General features: G+C 41.5%; 2 long non-coding RNA genes across 2 annotated transcripts in view; both read right to left on the bottom strand.

The window, feature by feature from the left end:
* LOC118316897 overlaps window positions 1-23,064 on the bottom strand; it is a 94,736-nt gene that overhangs the window by 24,399 nt on the left and 47,273 nt on the right. The gene's annotated exons all lie outside the window — the stretch shown is intronic.
* LOC118316896 lies at window positions 14,516-16,395 on the bottom strand. Its single transcript, XR_004795283.2, has 3 exons — window positions 16,172-16,395; window positions 15,530-15,631; window positions 14,516-14,576 (listed from the first exon to the last, which is right to left on the bottom strand). It is a non-coding gene; the product is annotated as an uncharacterized LOC118316896 (long non-coding RNA).

Below are 23,064 nucleotides of genomic sequence, written 5' to 3'. Positions count from 1 at the left end.
TCAGTTCCACTTAGTTAGATTAACTCTGATTATTTTCACAAAGAGTTACGCGTGTGCCCGCTGAATATAAAAAGACATCATCAATGGAGCTCCGATACTATGGGTCACCATGGAAACCGAGGTGAAATCAAGGTCTTCCTACGACACGCTGTTAGATTTGGAGCAACTAAGTGTTTATGGAGCAAAATGAGCACATTCTGACAAAGCAGGAGCATCACAGCTGCAACTGATAAGAAAAGACAGTTGTCGTGGGAGACAATTACTGCCATAATCAATGTGTAAGACTGAATGAAACGGTCAATTGAAAATGTGTTTATTCCGAACATGTAAGGAAAAAACAACAAAAGAAAATAATGAAACAAGTGGACAGATATAGAAGAGTGATGTTCACAAACAATAAAAGCATAAAGCAAAAGAAACTGTCCAGCACTTACTTGCTTTACATGTTCGAAAAAGGGGTGAGAAGAAGAAGAATTAATTTATCTCTTTAATTCATCTATAATTAATAATGAATCAACTTCCTTATTGATTGAAATTTATAATGTAATTAATATAACTTTTATCTTTATCTCTAAATTCATTACTAATATAGTTATTCTTATCAAAATATATTTTTTTCCAATGAAAATAAATTCATTACCAATTTCACATATCATATCATATTGTCTAGTTATCTTATCATAATTCTCGTGTAAAAGATGGTGTAATGGTTAGTGACACTGTATGATGTGCAGAGGGGCTGGGGTTCAGTTGTTGTTGCTCACGTCTGGAAAACATGCAATGTTTTTAACTTTTTTTAAAAATTTAGGTTTCAATCCCATGACTAAAATAACCAGGCTGCAGCTGAAAATGAATTAAAAGAATATAGTGCACATAGGTAAGGTATATGGTTTTAATCAGATTTCACATACTAAACAAAGAACGTCTTGTTGTAAAAAAGCAACAACATAGCGCTGGTCGAAATGCTAGAATGCAAGAAAAGGGCAGTAGTTTGAGTTGCAATCTCAATTCAAGTCCGTGACTTCTGCTGACAATAAATGTCAGCATGGGTCTGATTTTCTGTGGCCAAGAAGGTATTCAGGAAGACAAAGCCGGCCCTTGACATAAGCTTTTGATTATTATATATTGCACATCAATACGACATGTACAATGTTTAATTTCTTGCATTGCAAGTGGTGATTAGTGTTGGACAAATAATGGGGTGGGGGGCTGTCATGTAGGCTTCTGTAAACTCTGAGGCTGAAGTAAAAAATTAAAAATAAAAATGTTCCTTGAGCCTGATGGAAAATGCCATGAGGGGTGAAAGAAATATGTGAAGGGAAATGACTAAGGAAAAGAGAACCACAGACTGTAGTAATATTGTATCCTACCAACTTCATTTATAACAGAAGATACATACATTTAGGAACTCTATGCTGTAGGCCTACAATTCAAGTACTTTTTCAGTTTATACAGAGGGAACATTTAACCATTGGTTACTTACAGGAAGAAACAACAAAATTGATGCTGTTTTAAATAAAAATTTAAATAAAATAATAATATAATAAATATAATATAGTAACAGGAAAGGAATATTCAAAAAGAGAAAGTTGTACCACTACATACCTGAATAAAAATAAATAAGTGACCAGTTAACGAGTTCATGACAAGTATATAGAGCTTCTGTCATTGTCCTTTTGACTTTTTGCTGAGAAGAAAAAAATGATGACAATTATATATGTATAAGTTACATAGTAAGTAAGTTACTTATATATGTATATATGAATAAGTCGGCAAATCGTGTGAGGATACACAAGTTTAAAACAAGAAGAAAACCGCTGCCCGGTTGAGGGTCTGCCTCGCTAGAGATCATCTCATCTCATTAACTTTCAGAGAGAATGCTCCAGTGTGCCCTATGCTAAAGGAGATAAGATAGGAAGCATTGAAGCTCCTTTCCTTTTTTCATTTAGAGAGCCATTACCACGGCTGCCACTTACATTCTTCCGGGTCATTGAACTCAAGTTAGTAAAAAAAAAAATATTTGACCGCAAATGGGATTTGCATCTGTCAGACTGATTTTTTCATTATTTAAAGCCACAATGTGTATTTATAGTGGCATCAAAACACACAGTGGGATCACGCACGGCAGAATCGACAGTAGCACCTCTGCTCACGCCGGTTCATTCAGAGGGACAGGAGGCCTCATCACCAAAAATGAATGGTCACTTTTAACTGAACGGGGTATTTATACAATAATCATTTCACTGTTTTATAAAGTACGTAAATGTTACAAAAAAAATCTGCAGCAAAAAATAAACCTTTTAAAAATTCCCCTTAATGATTTAAAAAAAATGTTTCTCTTGATCTGTCACTCCCTGCATCTTTTTCTGTGAAGGCTGCTAAAGGACAGTTCTACTGAAAATGTTCCACACACACACACACACACACTGACACACACACACACACATGCAATGACGGCACTGAACTTGACATGAGAGACTACAGAGCATTCTCACATTCATAACAATAAAAAATAAATGAGCGCCGCATGCATCACTACTAAGGCACAGTTACACAGTCAAATAAATTAAACATTCACATTTAGATTTGCAACAAAGTCGACACTGCAGCTCCACTAACGCTGAATATTGTATAAAGGGCGTTTTTTTCCGTTCGGGCAAGCATCAATTCTTTCTGAATAGGAGTGAGGCTGCGGCGTTTCTTACAAAGGCCTTAAAATAATGGGCGTATACAAATCTTTGTGATGTGAGAATAGATGGGAGGTTTCAAAAAAACTGATTCAGATGTCTGAACATCCACGGACACATACAAACACAGTATGCCCTCCATCTGGAAGCACACATCATCTGCTGTTCAATGTTTTTACAATACATGACGCCTGCATTGCATATTCTCCATATTCCCAGCTCCATGTGTTAAGTAATGTGCGTGACTCGTGGATATCCCTTTGTCCTAACCTGCATTTGCGAGACATTTTAGAGAGATAAATGATGTAGCAACATAACAGCTAACACCTTAAATTGGTATAATGTGATCACACCTCTGCCTCCTACAATAGAAGGAGTGCAACCTGCAGATTTATCTACATAATTGATTCCATCGCTACAGATGGTGAGTTGATGAACAATCTATAAGCTCTGAAGCTTATCGGCACTTCTACAGTAATAAAGTTTGGACCGTTTGATTAAAGGAGGGGGGCACAGAACATTGTCTATCTCGAAAACAATTTGGAGTCTCACACCACTTAGCTAACATCAAGTTAACTTTGCTGAATTTATCCAAGGCAACTTCCATTTCTCTTGTGTCTGTGTTGAATGCGACGCTGATAGCGACAGAAAGTTAACTCTGCTTTGCAAAAATAAGGATGTTAAATTACAACAGTGGTGTGGATCTTCCAACATGAAGGGGAATTGCGTTTGTATGTTAAATGAATGTGGGTGTGTAAATGGATAGTAGTTATAAAAACGTCTGGAATCGGTCCAGCTGATTTTAGTTGACATATGGTGGACTTACAGCCCGTAAAATTGCATCGTAGCCACTGTCGCCGTGTTGCAGCTGAGACGATTCCACTGGATCTATTATAGAAGGTTTTTTTAAACATTCATTCATACATAATACGGAAATTCTACTTCTAACTCTCGTTGTTAAAGTGAGTGAGCACATTTCCCGAATTGTTGAACTTTGCCTTTGTTTGTCTTTGAGGTGTGGCAGGTTGTGAACCTTCATAACTCATTTCCCTCAAATGTTCTTAAAAAAAAACAAAAAAACGAATGTACACATGTACTTCTGTAGCTCAGTCTCATAGACACACACATTCGCGCCAATAATTCATTCAAGGTATTATGGGAAGAGGAATATGTTGGATAGACTTAAAAGATGCTTAAATGTCTCTCTTTTTATCTCTGAAAACAACTTATCTTCCACAGGGTTACAATGTTCGACATTTCTTCCATCCCTTTATTTTAGGGTTCAAACAAAATACGCACTAGATAAGCACAGGGAAAAACAACTCAAGAGATTCGTGCGGTGATTGCACAACACCTGTCTGTGTCTCATTTGATCCGAAAAGGGCAGAGTTAATCGTTTTAGTATATAGGCAGCGATGAACTTTGAGGAGGCTAAAGAGAGAGTGTGTGTGTGTGTGTGTGTGTGAGAGAGAACGAGATGGGACTTACACTGTACACACAAGAACGAAAAAACATTTTTGTTATAATTTCCCTCAAGAGAAATCAGAAATCAGGAGTCAAATTATTAGTGAAAAGGGCACGTGGTAGATTACCACTGTGGCCTGACAAATTAGACACTAAATGACAGCCAGGGAATTTCTATCTGTCTTCTTGAAATACAGATTCCCATACTTTTATTTGTTTCTGGCAGCCTGCCACAACATCCACATTGACTGCCATATATATATATATATATATTTTTTTTTTAACTTTGTTAAAAGGGTGAAATCTCAGCCACTTTATGGACCATACCTGAAGCTGCGAACCAGTACATATTGAGTCAAATTCTGTAGGAAACACTGTTCATATATTCATGAAGAATGATCTCGTACAGCGCGTCCTCAACGTTATGCTTGTTGTGCGTGTCACACAAATTGAAGGAAACTCTGAAACATCAATGGCACAAGTGCTCTCTGTGCTCAGATGATATACTTGGTCGTCTTTCGATCGGACCGGCAGAACCAAATCATGTACCCGTCTCTGTATCCGATGATTCAATTTGTTCAAAAGCAATAACAACTTATATTGATTACAACTCCCCGGCAAAACATCCTTGGCTAACTTTTTCTGATACTGCTCGGCATCTTGGGGAGGAACAGACCCTTGTAAGAGTGGAATCTTGTGCTTTCTTGTTGGAAAATCTTTTTCTTACTTGTTTTCTGTTTAGTTCTCTTTGTACATTTAGCTCAAATGCTTTGGCATGTGTCCTCTTTTCTTTTTTGTGGGGAAAAAAAAGCCTGCTTTTCTTCCCAGACATGTGACACGGTGTTTGTTGGTGCGCGGAGCCTCTTTGATCAGGAGTTGGAACACTGAGAGAAACTGGCCCCTGGTTCAGGTGCAGAACTGTGATCAGCAAAGAGGGGAGCGCTCACAGGCAGCTCTCCAAAGAGAATTTAAACTCAACACTTCTTTCCATTGAAGATTTAGAGGAAGCAAGTCTCCCAAAAGGAGATGTTAAGAGGTAAAGGGGAAGTCATTTGAAGTTGAAACCGATATGGAGCTCTTGCCTCAACGCGGTCTTGTGTATATTGTGTGTTTGAAGTCTAGTGGATTGAATTTAATGTGGAGAAGAAGGACTAAATATTAAGATGCCCACAAGTAAACTTATCGGCAATATCTGGTTGAGCTCCGGTTGAAAGAAAAGCAACATGAAAAGGCACGGACAGCTGCGAAAAAGAGAAACTGATAGTGATAATTTTGGTTTATTACAACTTGGGTCAGATTTTTAGCGGCCACAGGCTTCAATTTGCAGAGTAATTGCAGAGATCTGGGGATTTGAAAGCATCAATCAATATCCCAAAAATCAAGTGCAAACAAATTTGACTTGACAATATTCCTTCTAATGTATTAAAGCTAACAGGTGAGCCCTCAGAGTTGTTGTCGTTGAAGAGTTAGCCATGCTGATTGTAAAAAGTGGACAAACTGTTATTTATTTTTGTTTGTAACTTTGCCATCTACAGTGGAGAACCCAAAATACTTCCACATGCCGCTTCTCAGATACTTTGGTGTCGTGATTGTCCGTGACTTCTGGCTTAGTTGACTGGTCAAGAGGGCATGCATTAGGTCAAGGTAATGGCGAGCGCCCTCTACCGGGTCGTGAGGATACTTCAGATGGTCTGATGTGCTTGTATTTTGAATTCAAACAGGTCATTACAGTAAGAGTATGATCCTCATTGTAAAAGACCATTATCGGTCTTTAAACCTGAAATAAATTGTCTTTGTTTGCCACCGCTGGATATTTGTTTTGGCAAACCCGGTCAGGAAATATCCAGGGGGCATGGAGCAGTGTCATCATTCATTTGGATTTGTGTTTGTGTCATTGTTGTGTTTGTCTGTCGTTTGGTGCTGGCCAGGCAGTGTAATGTGGGTTTACCTGAGCAACACTGAACCTAAAAACTAAAACTGCAGTCGAGTGAAAGAGTGGGTGAGTGAGAGTTCAGCTGGGTTCATACGAGCGACACCTTTTGCAATACAAAGTCATTAAATCTATTGCCAATATGGAAATATTGATTGGAGCAGCACTAGACAGACTCTTGCAAAGGTGCTGCTTTTAAGTGAGAGCCAACAGGTTCCACTCACCATCTACAGGCTGCTTGACAATCTGGTCAGACAGTCGGAGGAGCCAAAAAAAGGGGCCCCTGTGATACAATAATGAAAACGAATGTGAAAGTCTTACAGCTCATTTCGCGAATGATTTCATCACTTGCTCAATCTCAGTCTGTGAAGATGTGCGCTATGGATTTATTTTGCTTGAGAAGGTCATTGCCTTTGTGATAACTTGGGGGAAACTATTCTCTGCAAGGACGCTGTGTTTAAGCGGTGCATGGTTTTATTCTATTCATCAGCTTCTTTTACGAAAGGCATCCGCAATTGTTTCACCTTCTTTTTTGTATGAAAACAGCATCTGTGCGCTCCCTCCGGTTTCCGACATCATCCTCTGAAGATAAAGTCTGACTTCAGTAATTACAGTGATGCTTCACTTTGGTTTTCGGCTTCTTTATTTCCCCCTGCACTTATCTGGCACGCCGCCGTGTTCTGTGAAACGGCAACATTTAGTATTCACCAGCAGCACACGGGCGTCCCTCTCCATGGCTGTCTTTATCAATAATTGAATGAGCAAACATGCTTTGTGAAAACTGATCCAAGGACGAAGAGGAACCATTCAACCTGGCGTAGCATATAAACAACAGACTGATTTTGTTTAAACCTATGTTGCAGTGACACTACCTGTCAAAACCACCACATGAACTATAATATGCTGTCATATGAGTTGGAAGACTGGCTCGAGTAACAACATTCGCTACTTCGCGTTTGGTGTGAAAGCAGCTTAAACCTCTAGACCTCTAGCAGTAGTTATGTGCACGGCAGCTAGGGGTCAGTGGTGGCCATGGTAAGTTCGTCAACTTTGTGTATTTAAATGGATTCCATTAAATTCTAGTAATCGTGGTGTTTCTCTGCCATGTGACCCTAACCATCACCCTTACCTTTACAAGCTCATTAAACATGCCTTCAAAGCCCACGATGCTCTGAGTCGAAAAAAAGTATTTGTGGCGTACCTCGTGTCACGGTAGAGACGCTACTCTAGGAAATGGTCGATATTGTAGTTTTTACCACATACGACATAGTTCGTCCTATGAGTTGGGGGACTTGTTGCGTTACTCACCCGAGTTTGGCCAAAGGATCATTTGTGTTTAGTTGCGCGAGAAGCGTGAGTTTGGAAATATGCCCCACATATATTGTCTCTAAAAGCGTGGGATTCAACTTTAGTTTAAAAGGGAAACGAAAATTGCAATAATCAATACTATTGAAGTATCCTGATACAATTGAATCGGTCATTACTAGGACATTCTTGACTCTGGATCTGATATGATCACAACATTAAGCTTTAGAGTCGCTATTTATTGCACATTTTTGAATAATTGCATAGATCTACACTTATCTCCTTGTACCCAATGCTACAATCTCTTTTAGACTGAAGATGTGCCCGGTGCTGTGAGACCAAAGATTAACACCTGTCATTGAGAGAGTGGAAGTTAATATCGGTCGGGACCACAGACTGACAGTGAATGATTCAAAATTACACACCCAATGTAGATCGGTAGTGCATTAGCTTGCAAATGAGGCTTTCTACATTTCTTTTTCAACCGAGAAACTCTGCAGTGAGTGGCAGTGACTCTGCCTCGACATCATCTCAATAGGTTTCCTCCTCCAAAAGGTTTTACAAAGGTCCTACTGGGATACGATCTCATTTTGCTTCGTACAGAGTGCTGCAGCGCTGTCTGGCAAGAAAGGTCATTTCTATTGAAGTCACTGATGACAGCCAATACCGCTAAGAAAATCCCTTCATGTGGAAAAGTATAGTATACGGGCACAAAGCATTCAAAATAGGGTTGCAGCGGTATCACACGTTTAGTAGTAAACCATGGTTGATGGTTGTCAGACCATGTGCATTTGATTGTTACCAGTATTTAGGGGGAAGATACCACTGAGTTACTCATAAACAAACACGTACCTGCATCTGGCCCCATAATTGAATAAAGACAGAACCTCCTTTCTCTGAGGGACGTTAAAGCGGCGGTGTGTAATTTTTGTAATTTCCTGGCCGTAACCAACTGAGCACCCGACAGGGACACTATGGTGGCGCACCATTGATTCCATTTGTGGTTTCCAGCAGCGCTGAAAATTTTACGTGAATACGACATATTCTGGACCGTTTTGTGCAACCGTATTCAACACGACGCAGCAAACATGGCGACTTACACGGAAGACGGGTCAACCTAATGTAACTTTATTTAACTCATTCAAAGTTGAGGAAAAAACATTGGTTCTCTGTTGCAGGTGATTAACACAGTTATGGACAATATATCAAATTTCTGTGATTAAGTTCTAGTTAGTCTGAGTGTGCAGTCACGCAACTTGTGATGCCATTTCTGACTTTTTTCAGAATTTCAACAAACCAAACAATCGATCGATTAACTGAGAAATTAATAAGCAGATTATTACATGTTGAAAATAATCACTAGTTGCAGTTGGGTACCAACTACAAGAGAAACGACCTGTTTATACATTCATGCATGAATAATAATAATCTATAATATATGTTACATAATGTAAAACGTTTAACAGTCCCAATGTATTTAAAGTGCACTATAGGTACATTTTTGTTAGAATACTTGCATGAATACTTTTACTAGGCAATGCAGGAGTTTTACTTGTAATGGAGTAACTTTACTGTCACTAACTCTGTGGTAAATCTACTTGTACCAGGAGGTGAATGCTTCACCACTGTTGCTAAAATGCAAATGAACATTTTACAAAAAACTGTTTTTATTCCCTTGAAGGTCATTGTAACTGATAATGTCAAAAACAATAACTGTCAAATAAGGTGATTTTTTTCCTCTTGACGGTCATCATACCGTCGCGACCCTAACTCAAACCTGGCTTCACTTTTTCCAGTGGTGAGTTTTTGACCTAGTGGCCAGGTGTCATCAAACTGTCAGTCACTTCTCTTGCCCACTCGAGTGCAACATTTGAATTTCAGGGCCAGAGCTGCCCCTTCTCTATCCAGTGTGAATCTATGCGGGCGCTCTGAATCACAGACAGGGTGTCATCACTTTGTTTGCAGCAAACAACATTCTGACACCTCGGATGGGAGTGACAGCATGCTGTTGCTCTCTGGAGAGACATTTCCCTGGCAAACAAGGATACTGTCAAACTACACGCACGCGCACATACAGATAAACAAGGTGGCAGATCACTCGAGCAAGCGCAAGCACACACACACACATACAGTAACAGTTGGAAAGCCGGGGCCAGGCACCACTTTCACACCTCCGTCTTCCCTCCAATCTCTCATTGGTCCCGCCTTCACGATGACAGGCTCCGATGGGAGAGACGTATGTAGGGACAGGAGAGAAGGATGCTGTCAATGTGTGTCCCCAGGAGTCAAATGCAGAGAGGATAATTCAAGAAAGTGATAACATTGTATTTTAGGATGATAAAATCCTGCTTATTTTCTTTCAAAATACGCAAGCCTGTCAAGCAGCACAAAGATCCCGATTCTTTCACGATCTAAAGTTTCAGCTACAGCTTCAATATCGTCCAGAGGGTAGATTGCTATGGTTGTCACACCACATGTATTACGAGAAAACTAAATCAGTCTCATGTTAAAACCATTGAAGGGTGGGACATCACCTGGTCACTTGGGCTGAACGATTTGCGGTTTTTCAAATTACACTGGCTGCGATTTAGAATACGTCATGCAGCGCATCTGACCCAGGGTTTATACTTTGCTGTCAATGGTTTTACATATTCATGTCGTCCTCCTCGTGTGCCAGTCATGCCCACCAATCAGAAATGCCATGCCCCTCATGTACGCGTCATGCTCACTAATCAGAAGTTGCCCAAGGCGTGTGAAACCAAGGAAGAACATTAGTGGAGTGGCCTCCGCGGAGCCAGAAGCAACGTCGGACAATTTAGTCCCCAAAGAAAAGCCGCACTTTGGTGATAAGGGAGTATTTTGGGCTTGAGCCCACAGATATGCAACAAAAGAATATTGTATTGTGCAAAGCATGTGGTGGAACAGTCGCTACATCCCCAGGCAACACCACCAACCTGTATCAGCACTTGAAAAAAGCACCACAGGCAGCTGCACGCACGGCCAACAAGTCAGTGAAAGTAGTGACGCCCAAGCCCCGTCTAGCAACAAAGTACCACACGAGAGTCGTTTGCGACTGTTACTTCGGATGAAAATGGCTCACAAAGGCACTGCGAGGTAACGAACGCCCCGTCTATTCCCCCATGCTAAAGAGACAGGCTGCTAACAAACAAATCAAATCAAATCATAACATCTGTCAGAAAAAAAGCAATCAGATTTTTCCCCCCAAATCGTCCAGCCCTAGTGGTCACAGACTTTATGGGAGCAGATTGTGCAAATAATCTAGCTGGTGGTTTATGTTGAAATGTAAAGGTTCCACTACAATGTGAAATACTAGTACACTATACGAGTCCAAGACACATTTCCCAAAAGTGACGATTGAAAAGTAAATGTTTTCAATATAGTTCATCGTCAACTTGATTTCTCCTTGATTAGACAGAAAAAAAGTTGAAAGGAGTCAAATGGGCTTCAATTTAAAATGAGGACAGCTTGAATAGAAGTTTTAAGGTGTTCAATTTGAGTAGACAATCTAGTCGAATCTTAAATTCCAGATGTTACTCTACAATTTATCAAGTCTTTCCACAAGGTCCATTTAGTTTTTACGGCAGTTTCAAGGGATCCTAACGAGTCATTCGTGCTCACACCAATAAAAGTTTTTGTGTGTTCATAAATTCACGTACAATTACAAATTTGCACAGTGCGCTTGCATCTCTGCGCCTTATTAAACCTATCTGCATCAGCGTCAGCTCCGAGCCCCTCAGCGGCCTCCCACATCCACCAGACGCCACTTTCTTCAACGGCGTGCAAATGGAGTTGACTCGAGCCGAGTCCCCACGAGAGTACACACCGCGGGTGCACATTTCAACACTCCGCATGAATAATAGCACCACTTTGTATTGAGGGAAACGGGTTTCTCTTTCTTCCCCTGTACCCTCCCTCCTCTTTCTCTCAGCCCTGTCTGGCTTCTCTGGAGACCTCGGCATCTCACCGCGGGGGGACATTTCTTTAAAGTAAAGACGTCGACCTTTACAAATAGAGGTGGGCCACTGGCAAGACTGCTGCTCACTATCTGTGTGTCACCGTATAGGAAAGAAGCATTTATATCAGAAATAGCTCGGGAGGCAGACTAAATGGGTTCAATTGGGCCTTTATTCTTGTTTTCATCATCCTCTGTTTTCCAGCAGTGACTTGGGGAGCGGTGAAAGAGAAAAGAAAGTTTGATGACGCAGGCTCAAACTTTCTAAAATGCAAGCGCCCAGTTGATGAAAAAACACTCGGGCAGTGCTTGAAATTAATAAAAGAGCCTTTGCTGAGAGTGAAACCGAAAACCTACAGTAAATATCTGCCAGACGTCGAAGCTGCTGCTGAACAGGAAGGCTTCCAGAGCATGTAATTACACTACATAAACGTTTGCAACCTTAAACTTTTTCGGACATTAAAAATAAAAGGAAATGTGCAATCTGAACCCCGACGCTAGAAATAAATGAGATAATTCCTAGGCTTTCATCAGATTTGGATGGTAGGAGAGGTGGGAAATAAAATACTCTGCTCCTTCTGTAACTCACTGTTCTCCAATACATTTCATACATCAGGAAATAACAGCATATAGTCTGTAATACACATGGACACTCAGCGAGACAAAGCCAAAAGAGTTTCCCAGAGGGGGGGAGGCACGGGAGAGTTGAAGGGAAAGGTGAGGAGGAAGAGACGCTAGACAAAGATACTACAAAGTCAAAACTCATATTCCTCCGTGGGGCCACAACTCATTCATATTTTAACACGCAGGCATGAAACACATATTGATATGGTTCAGTCTGACCTCACGTGTCCCGGGGGGGAAACCATTACCTCTGATGTCCCTGGCGGGCAAAGTCATGAGGAAATCGTGGAATGAAAAGAAGCTTCAGAATCATCACCTTTTTCTTCAATACCAAAAGAATCCAGGGATAATTGTCTGAGTCTCCATGGGTATTTGCAAAAAGGAACCGCCAGTATCTGATTCTGCAGACTTTCAATGGTACCAAAGTGCCAAAATATAATGGGGCTGCCTGTAAGTGTCTACATGTAAGTGACGGCACATTAGAAGAGCTTTCATAAGGTCATGCAATCCCTCATTTTTTTAAGGCGGCATATTGGTTTCCAAATAGACCTATATGTTGGTGTTGTCATGATTGAATTTATCAGATAAGCAAAAAAAAAAAATAATGTTTGACTCACTCCATTTTCACATTTAACACTAAGCCAACGATAAAGTAGAAGGACAAGAGTCTTGTCATGTGCTGTCACTTTGGACACAAGGACGTTGCTCCGGAACAGGAGCAGTGTCCCCGCTCCAATGCATACAGTGCTTTATCCTCTATTTTACTCTATATGGGACTAGAATTTCCAAAATGAACATTATGCTGTATTGAAAAAAAAAACTTATCAAGAAAATGTCTACTGACTTTATACAGTACATCAAGTGAGAAGTCACTTTTCTCATAAAGTTCTACAGAAACGGACTACTTTTTACAACCAGTGGAGTCACCCTCTGCTGGTCATTACAGAGAATACATGCTTCAGGCCAGTGACTACTACGTCCATTTAAAAGAAAAAAAGACTATGCTAGGGGCCAACGCGTTTAGACAGTTCTCTCCTCCACCGTCGTCAAAACAACCAAACCAAAAAAAGCTTCAGGAAGACTGATGTGTTTTCCATCCAGTAGATTTCAGAGACTTGTTGAATCAAAGACTTACTGAGACAATTTGAGTTGGTTTTTCCTATCAATTCCTTTTTCATTATTTTTCTCATCTCACCCCAACCTGTCGCGTCAGATGTTCCGCCCACAGCTGAGTCCGGTTCTGTTAGAGATTTCTTCCTGTTAAAAGGGTTTCTCCGTAATATTGCAAGTTCTCGACCGTTCTATATAAATTGATTGATTGATGGATTTTTATCTTAAAAAATAGCAAAATCATGACAGTATCTCAAATCTTTTTCGATAAGTAGTAAGGTCATACATGGTTGGTTCTCCTCGTCTTCCTCGTTTGAGTTCACCCAGGTCAAACGTCTGTCCCATGCCTAAAACGTGAGTGAACTGAGGCAGACACAGTGTGCTAAGTATATAGTGTAATAAAGTGTGTGTGTGTGTGTGTCTGTGCTTTAAAATTAGCTTCAAAACCATGTCAGTGGGCAGTAGCATAAATGATCAGTCAAGCAGCCTCTCCCCTTGTGTCTCTTGTGCTCTCGTCTCTGTCTTCAATATTGGATTGTGTCTCTTCCTCACTCACTCGGACGTCTACTCTTCTTCCACGTCTCTCTCTCTCTCCTCTCTGCCTGTCCCTTTCTCTGCGACTCCCCGTGTGTCTCTCCTGACAAAGTCTATCAAGATTAATTTAGCAGAATTATATGCACCGTTGTCAGTGCGTCAAGGATACCAGGACCCGCTGGCAGAGGAGATATTGTATCTCAATGCGACCTTCCTGTTTAAATAAAGGAGACTTTTATTTCATGACTTGCGGTCGAGTTTGCATCATCTTGCATTTGATCTATAGAGACGTATCTAAACCTGACCAAAACTTGTTTTATATTTTTAATTAATAAAATGCGGGGTATGTCATAGTTATTATTGTCGTTTACTTATTTATTTTGGCCTCAAGGCACAAACACATACACCAAACAACAAAACAGAAAAACTATTACTGTACCTTACCTGTACTGCTATACACATTACTGTACCAGATTATCACTTTGAATATGACTGTAAGAAAGGCACCTTTAAATTTGTTACAAGATGTTTATTACTGCACAAAACAAACCAGTACCAGTCGTGGCTGCTTGACTTTACAGTTATATAGTCTGTCTAAAAATAAAGTATTAGAGACTCATCTATATTCTGAGATGTAGCTCTTTAGTTCCATCTTATCCTACAGTTGTGACATAGCAGTGTTGTCAACATAGAAATGTTAGCTACACTCTGTAGTGGACACATTTTTCATTATCTGAAGCATTTATCACTCATTTATTAATTTTAATCCTACAGTCACAATGTGGACGTGGTGATGAGTTTGTCTGTCGAGGTGTCCAGAGAGCTGCAGACCTTGGCGTGCTGTGTTTGGCTGGTGGACTGTGGTGGAAAAGCCTTCTTCCACTCGGTTTCCACTTTGTGAGGAAGAGCAGCAACTGACGTCCTCATCATCCACTGTGGTGACGACAACCTGAGGGAGATCAGTAGCATCAGGCTGGTCAACATGAAGACGACCTGCAGCAGACTCACCTCCAGCACCTTGTGAAGGGGACCTGGAACTGCTACAGTTGGCAGTGTCACTGCTATTGAATTTGGCCTTCAGGACACACTTTGTTAAGCCTAAACAAATGTTGAGTTTATTTTATGTTCATCAATGTTGACAAAAAATACCAACTATAGCTACAACACTTATTACCTCTGCTCTCATCCTCCCCTACAGTCCCACACTGTATCCCCTTCTCCTCCCACCACATGGACTCTGCACCTCTGGGCTCATTCTGTGCTCAGCTGTTACCGCTTGCACTGGCCCAGTCTGTATATTAAATGTGTTCTATCATTTTAATATTGTCCACCTTTTTGTGTTTTGTACCTTCACAAAAATAAATCTGAGAGTTAATCTACAACTTCTGGTTCTGGCTAATAAATTATGTTTATATCATTACTATTTTTGTCTTTAATACTGACTGAATATGTGAGATTTCACATTCAAATCTGACTATTAATTGACAAATAACTCATACACTACAGATACAACCTCAAGCAATAACAGGTTTGTGTGATTCAAATATATTTTAAAAGCTGTCTAACAGTACATGTAATGATAAGAACTGAGTGATTAATTTTTCTTCCTTGCTCTTGGAGACAGAACATGGTCAGCACAGTTGAGTCCTTCAGGCAGGTCCTTACCTAATAACAAAGACACAAATAAAAAATAATAAGACACATTTGTAAATAAAGTGGTTTGTGTGCTTGTGTTCTGTAGATATTCAACTGTATTTGAATGTAGTTTTAGATTTAAGAGAGTTCAACCAACACAGTGAATGTACAGTACGTATAGAATATTTAATTGTCATCAAAGCTTGCGGGCACCTTTGTTCTCATGTTTCACTTGTGAAAAATATGACCATTAAGTTATTCACAAACCATATGTGGACCTGGGGTCAGTGCTGAAGGGATGAGTCAGTTCAGTTCGGCCTCATGTTGAGCTTCCGCTGGTCCAGTCTGTCTGCAACATCTGGAGGAAAACTACACAGACAAACCTCGTCACATGCGATCACAACAAATGTTTCTGCATCCTAATTATCTACGGTGTGGGTTTTAGCAAAACATATGAATCAAACTTCTTGTGTTCTTCTGTTTCATTTTAGGTTTCCGTACATGCGCAATAAAAAAACCTCCATCACAACCAACAACACTCCGCATCCTCTACGTTAACGGTCTCTTCTGAAACAAGTCCGATATGTGACATGAACACTACATTACAAACACCTTAATGTACCTTGACAGTTGCATTAATGTCATGTTAACATTGCATTGCTCGTATTTAACGTGGTGGACCATATTTACCAACCACACGCAGACGCCTGTTAACCGGCTCATGACGGCGTCATGTCGTGTTGGTCCCGCCCGCCTCGTCAGCAGAGCCGGAGTCTCGCTCGAGGCTAACCCCAGGCTAGCTGTCTGATGAGCGCTTAAGCGCGCTAAGCTAACGAGCATGCTACCGATCGCAGACACCGACACCCGCTAATGACTGCAAACACAGAACAACACCGTCATTTAACTTACCGGAAAAACAGGAGCGCGAGATTCCCGGACTTCTCTGTTGGGACGACTGACCGCAGAGCAGGCGGATTATACATCCGGTAGTGGCTGGAAATGTTCTCCGCAGGCCTCCGACACGGCGGTCGAGAAGTCCCATTCACCGAGCGGGGACTAATTCAGGTGACACCAGCTAGCTGCCACCGAGCGGCTAACAAACAGTGGCGTCACCTGTCAATCAAGTTCCCACGCCCCTAATTATGCAGAATTTCAAACCTTAATATAATATGAATGGGGGAGTTATAAAAAAAAGTTCAGCCATTGGGACCAAAACCGTTTTTGAACCAGGCTGTCAACATGTTTAATTCTGCTGTAAAGTTGGGCATTTTAACATGGGGCTCGATGGGGATTTGCTCGCTCTTGGAGCCAGCCTCGAGCGGACATCTAGTTTACTGCCGTTTATAGCACTTCCGCATAGGCTTCATTTCTCAGCCTCAGAGTTGGCCCCTTGGTCAAAATATATAATAGAAGTTCTTGGGTTCTTGTTTTCTTCTAAATCCACTGGTATCGCATCAGTACTCGGTATCGTCAGATATGCAAAGTCCAGGAATCGGTATTGGGAAATCTCTAAAAAATATATATATATATAAAGGGTTATATAAAAATCCCCCACAAACTGAATTGAAAGTAAACCATTTCAACTTTCACTGCAAGTATTCCGGTCAGACTTGGGCTGGGTGGAATCATTATTAGCTCGCCAGTTAATTCACCTGAGTGAAGCTAACCATGATGGACAGCCACTGTTTAAGCGCAGGAGCTCCGGGTCAGACGACGACGTCTGGGGAATGAAAGGTATCGTGCTACTGCCAGAGCGCGAGTGGAATCTAGAAAATGTCAACGGCGTGTTCTAAAAAAACAAATGAAATAATTGAAGCTTTAAAGTAAGGCTTGATCCTTTTTACCTTAGTCATGTAAATAATGGCATCAGAATGTGATTCAAAGATGTGAAAATGTGCAAAGACGTGGTGCGACTTCATGGGTTGTTGAGGACGTATCTGCATGTTGTTGAACTGCAGCGTGTTGTGCTGCGCGGACTAGGAGAGTGTCAGTCTTCCGCTGACCTGTGCACAATCACTGCCATTGTCTGTGGTAAAGGATTTCCCTCACCATTGTCTCCGTTATTTCATTCTTTTTTGAAAGCACTGCCACTGTTTCCGAGCATTGCTCCCAGATTTACACTTGAAGCTCCAGTCCCTCTCCCCAAGCAACAGCAATTCTACGCAACACACATTGTTCATTACGCTGCACAGAGCCTCCATAAGCTTTGCCTTTTCTGACCTATAATACCTCATTGTTCTGAACAAATTCACTACAACCACATGCCGAGTGTGTGCGTCCTTGCGTGCACCTGCATTTACCTATTTCCTTTATTCAGGTAGTGTGTGGCCTGTGACAACATCCAGACAGAAGGCAGAGGAGAGTGTCGAGGAAAAACGGAGACAAATGGCTCACATCAAAGAGGAGCCACTTCTCTTTACTTGACCTCTATTTTTTAATCTGTGTCAGTCTGACATATTTATCTTTACAGTCTCTCTCTTCACTGACTTCACTCAGCTTGCACATCGCACACCGGCCGATCGTGTAGTCCCTGTCACACATTCACCTGTTTTTTATTCCTAATATTTACACCAATTTAGAACTAATCTGAATTCTAAGATCCAAACCACAACAACTCACCTCTTCTCTTCTCTTTCCCTATGTTCTCTGCTTTCAAATCTTGCGAGGACTTTTAGCCCGACGCACACATTCTGTGATTCTGCCTCTCTCGGGGGGGTGGTGGTGGTGGTGGTGGTGGTGGTGGAGGGACAGAAGATGGTGGGCGCTCCTCGAGGGTGTCCTTGGGATTTGGTGGAACCACCTGGGCTCACAGCACTTCACAGCAGACACACTCACACAGGCAAACACCAAAAGTGAGGGACCGGGCCAGCTGGTGTGTATGTGGTGTGTGTGTGTGTGTGTGTGTGTGTGTGTGTGTGTGTGAGAGTAATGAGATATGCAGAGCTTCTCATGCCATTCCCAGTGGGTTTCCTATCACAACACATTACACACTTTCTACCTCTCACCTCCTCCTGAATCCATCTCTCTGAGACTCTCTCACTCACACACACACACACACACACACACACACACACACACACACACACACTCTGCTGCAGAGTGCAACGCTGAACCAGCGCTGAACTGGGCAGCCGAGTAACAGTCAGAGACAGAGTGTGGTGGGAGGTTTGGATGATGTCCCAGTGTTCATTGGGGAGAAGCTTTAGTGGACCCACTCCACCTCCCACATGGCACCCTCTTAATGTTGCATACACAGGATGGGAATGCTTTGTGGTTCTACTTTCATTTAGTGAAGACTAAATTTAAAACGGCTACTTAAGAGCTTTCTTGATAAACATTCATTTCAGAAAAACAAAAGTTTGAATGGCAGGGGAATGATGCAATATCATTTCATAATCGGAATCAGAAGGATCCCCACAGGGAAATCCCTTTGCTGGAGGAGCTCAACAAGCAGTTTTGAAAGATAATAAAATAGTAAGATTAATAACACTGTAAGCAAAAAAGTAACGTAAATGACAGTGTGGACAAAAGGGTGAAAATGGAAAAGAACAAAGCAGATTAACATTCATTTACCAATACATTAACGGTCATTTGCAAAGATAAACTGAATCAGCTTTCAGTGGAATCATATCATAACCATTTGATCATTTTATTACAGTTTTGCTGATGTGAGTTTTTGCTGATGTGATGCAAGCAGCAGAAAACTGCTTATCGCACTGAACTAGAACTAAACAAATACAATGGCTGCAGATTGTATTGTTGTATAGGTCGGGCGATAGATAACAAAAAATATGATCATTACCGAAATGCCACACACAATAAGGTATGGATTATCTGAAACTGTGTCTCTAATATGGCAGAGTGCACTCAAAAATGTTAAACATTGTCGGTTATGTTTACCGATATGAAATATTGTATTGTACAGAGTAAACAATGCAGAAAAAAAATGTGCATTCATGTTTATATTTTACATTAAATAAATTGTGTTTATTTTCTTAATTCAAGTTATATGTATTTGGTTTATGGTTAAACATGTATCAAGCCACAATTACACAGATGCACACACACATACACACACACACACACAAACACACACACATATACACACACACACATACATATATATATATATATATATATATATATATAAACACACACACAAATATATTGTCTGATCGTGTACTCCCTAATATCCATATCCGTCGGGCTCTATTTTTCTTATATAAAAAACAATATTTGTATTTACCTATGCTGAAATAATATCGCATAGAATATCTACAGTAGCATTGAAAAAAACATCCTAAGCAAGCAAAGACTTGCCTCCCAGCAAAGAAAATACACTCACCAGCCACTTGATTAGGTACACCTTGCTACTAAAGTTTGGACCCCCTTTTGCCTTCAGAACTGCCTTAATTCTTCATGGCATACTTTCAACAAGGTGTTGGAAACATTCCATAGAGATTTTGGTCCATATTGACATGATAGCATCACGCAGTTGCTGCAGATTTGTCGGCTGCACATCTATGATGCAAATCTCCCGTTCCACCACATCCCAAAGGTGCTCTATTGGATTGAGATCTGGTGACTGTGGAGGCCATTGAAGTACAGTGAACTCATTGTCATGTTCAAGAAACCAGTTTGAGATGATACGAGCTTTGTGACAGAAGTCAGAAGATGGGTACACTATGGTCATAAAGGGGTGGACATGGTCAGCAACAATACTCAGGTAGGCTGTGGCATTTAAATGATGTTCAATTTGTACTAAGGGGCCCAAAGTGTGCCCAGAAAATATCCCCCACACCATTCCATGCTTTCATGTTGTTAACGCCAAATTCTGACAATACCATCCGAATGTCGCAGCTGCAATCGAGACTCGTCAGACCAGGCAACGTTTTTCCAATCTTCTATTGTCCAATTTTGGTGAGCCTGTGTGAACTGTAGTCTCAGTTTCCTGTTCTTAGCTGACAGGAGTGGCATCCGGTGTGGTCTTCTGCTGCTGTAGCCCATCTTCTTCAATGTTCGACGTCTTGTGCATTCAGAGATGGTATTCTGCATTCCTTGGTTGTAATGAGTGGTTATTTGAGTTACTGTTGCCTATCTATCATCTCGAACCAGTCTGCCCATTCTCCTCTGACCTCTCACATCAACAAGGCATTTTCGTCCACACAACTGCCGCTCACTGGATATTTTCTCTTTTTCGGACCATACTCTGTAAACCCTAGAGATGGTTGTGCGTGAAAATCCCAGTAGATCAACAGTTTCTGAAATACTCAGACCAGCCCGTCTGGCACCAACAACCATACCACGTTCAAAGCCACTTAAATCCCCTTTCTTCCCCATTCTGATGCCCGGTTTGAACTTCAGCAAGTTGTCTTGACCACCTCCACATGCCTAAATGCATTTTATTGCAGCCATGTGATTGGCTGATTAGCTATTTGTGTTAACAAGCAATTGAACAGGTGTACCTAATAAAGTAACCGGTGAGTGTATAAGGTTGGCACAACAGTCCCCAACTTTTCTCACCTAAACTGCTCATCCACATGCAGAAGCCAAGAAATGTAGACGTCACAGTGACAGCACACTGGCCCGACTAATGGCCACAAGCGCGCGGTTTCATAATTTTAGGAGAGGGGGGCGCCTGTCAAAGGTGACAGCTCCAAAGCTAACCAGAAACGTCTCCTGTCCGTCACCGTGTGGGTGGCTCCCAATCACATCTGTCACACCCTCCGTGGGCCGTGTGAGCCCTCATGGCCACCGTAGCTGTCATCCTAATATGATGGATTTTGATGAAATGCCTCCCACAAGATTAGGAGGAGGTTCTGTGGCTGTGGAGGGGGTCATACACCTCGGACGTCCTTCTGAATTATCTGCTGGCTTCACTCAGCCTCTCTCGAACGGGCATTCAAACGGTTTAAGATATTCTAATTTATGTTGATGAGCCTCGCAGGCCGCATGCTGAAGTAGCCAGTGGGTGGGAGTCCACATACGGAGAAGGACAGCAGAGGCTCGGGCTCGTGTGGAGCAGAGTCCCCCCACCTGAGGGGCAGGTCCGGGGGGTTAACACGAGGATCCCAACGCTGACAGGGTGTCAATACAAAGCAATTTACGGGACCCCGTGAAGAATCGACCCCCCTAGATAACAGGCAATTTCTCTGCTCCGCTGGTCACCGGGGGACACACAGGGCCGGATCGGAGCGGAGGAAGGTAAACACGGACGGATGGACAGACAGACAGAGAAAAGATAGATAGATTGGACAAAAGAAAAGTGTGTGTGTGTGTGTGCATGTGTGTATTTGTGTGGGGGTGATTAGGATAATACACTATACAGCATCAACACAAGCCTGCAGGGATGCTCTGCGTACGTCTACACATACTCGTGCAAAAGCTTGGACCCAGACTTAATCACACACATGTTCGACCTATGGATAGTGGGCACACACACACACACACACACACACACACACACGGAGCGCTTCCTCTAGCACAGCTGATGTGTGTTAGTCTGTTGGATAAGAGGCAGCCTCAGTCTGAGAGGGGGAGGGGGTGAAGTTAAACAGGGGAACAGAGCAGGGGGACTCGCACTGAGAGAAAATTAATTCTGAAAAGGGTTGAATTATTTATTAGCAGACGAGAGAGCGAGCTAGACAAGGAAGAACAGCATTTTTTCTCTTGATTATACAGTACATATACTTAAAAAATGTATGGCACAAGTTTTTCGTGGTTCCCCTTATATCTAGGGCTGAGATATCGACAGATATCGATTCATTCATTCCTTAAATCAATCTTTTAATATATGCTATTTCCTTCCTATCATTTGCTTTATTCGCAAATTGCATTTATTTATTCATTTATTTGTGTATATAATTATTTATTCGTGCATTTGTTAATACTTATGATATTTTTTTGTCCTTTATAGCGATTGATGTGGTGACCCGGTGGAACTGTTCAAATATTGTGTCCTTTTTTGAAGTAGTGTTGAATTGTTGGCTTCTGTTGTGTGTCGGTCATGTTAGATAAAAAGTGCATCCATGTAACTGCTTTGGGGTCAATTTTTAATCTAAACATTCACATTTTTAATAATGCACGACGTTAGAGAGACATCCATCCTTGTGCAATTTGCAACATTAGTTCTGGTAAAATCTCACCAGGCAGAATTGGTAATGAAACTGAAATATCTCTAAATGAATTGATATCGAATCGGAACCTTGTGAATCGGAATCAAATCGATTCAGGAAACCAGTTAGGGAGAGGAATCGTAATTCTGTGGCGCTATTGTGGAGGATATTGTGCTTCTGACATAATCTCCGTTTCCCCTGGTTCAACGTGAAAATGCGGGGTTTTCCTCCAGGACGTTGGTCTGCTCAGGTGGTGACCACGATGCCATACAATAAACTATCAATACATTTCAGAAGCCAAATCAATACAGTTCCACTCGGCTGCGGTTATAGGGCCTGAGATTCCCTGTTGTATCCTAATATTTGTTGCTTGACATTTACCCAATTTCAATTTCAAGTATTGAATCAGAAATTCAGCAGGAAATGATTTTGGTCACACATTCGGTCACACACACACACACACACACACACACACACACACACACACACACACACACACACTGCGTAAGAGAAAGTTACTTGGGAAGATTGGGTTTTGACAACTCCACCCCGTTTTGTTTTGTTTTGTTTTAGTTTTCATCCCTGAAACCCACCGCTCTGATTACTTCCTGCAAAGTGAACATAATACACGATCGATCAATCACCTGCTGAGCTGAGGCAGATCCCGAGGCATCATCATTCTTCATG

Source organism: Scophthalmus maximus, chromosome 3 (genome assembly GCF_022379125.1).
Source record: "Scophthalmus maximus strain ysfricsl-2021 chromosome 3, ASM2237912v1, whole genome shotgun sequence".
In the NCBI taxonomy this organism is placed as follows: Eukaryota; Metazoa; Chordata; class Actinopteri; order Pleuronectiformes; family Scophthalmidae; genus Scophthalmus; species Scophthalmus maximus.
Note: the sequence above shows the minus strand (reverse complement) of the source record. Positions and strands in the feature narration are given on the sequence as shown.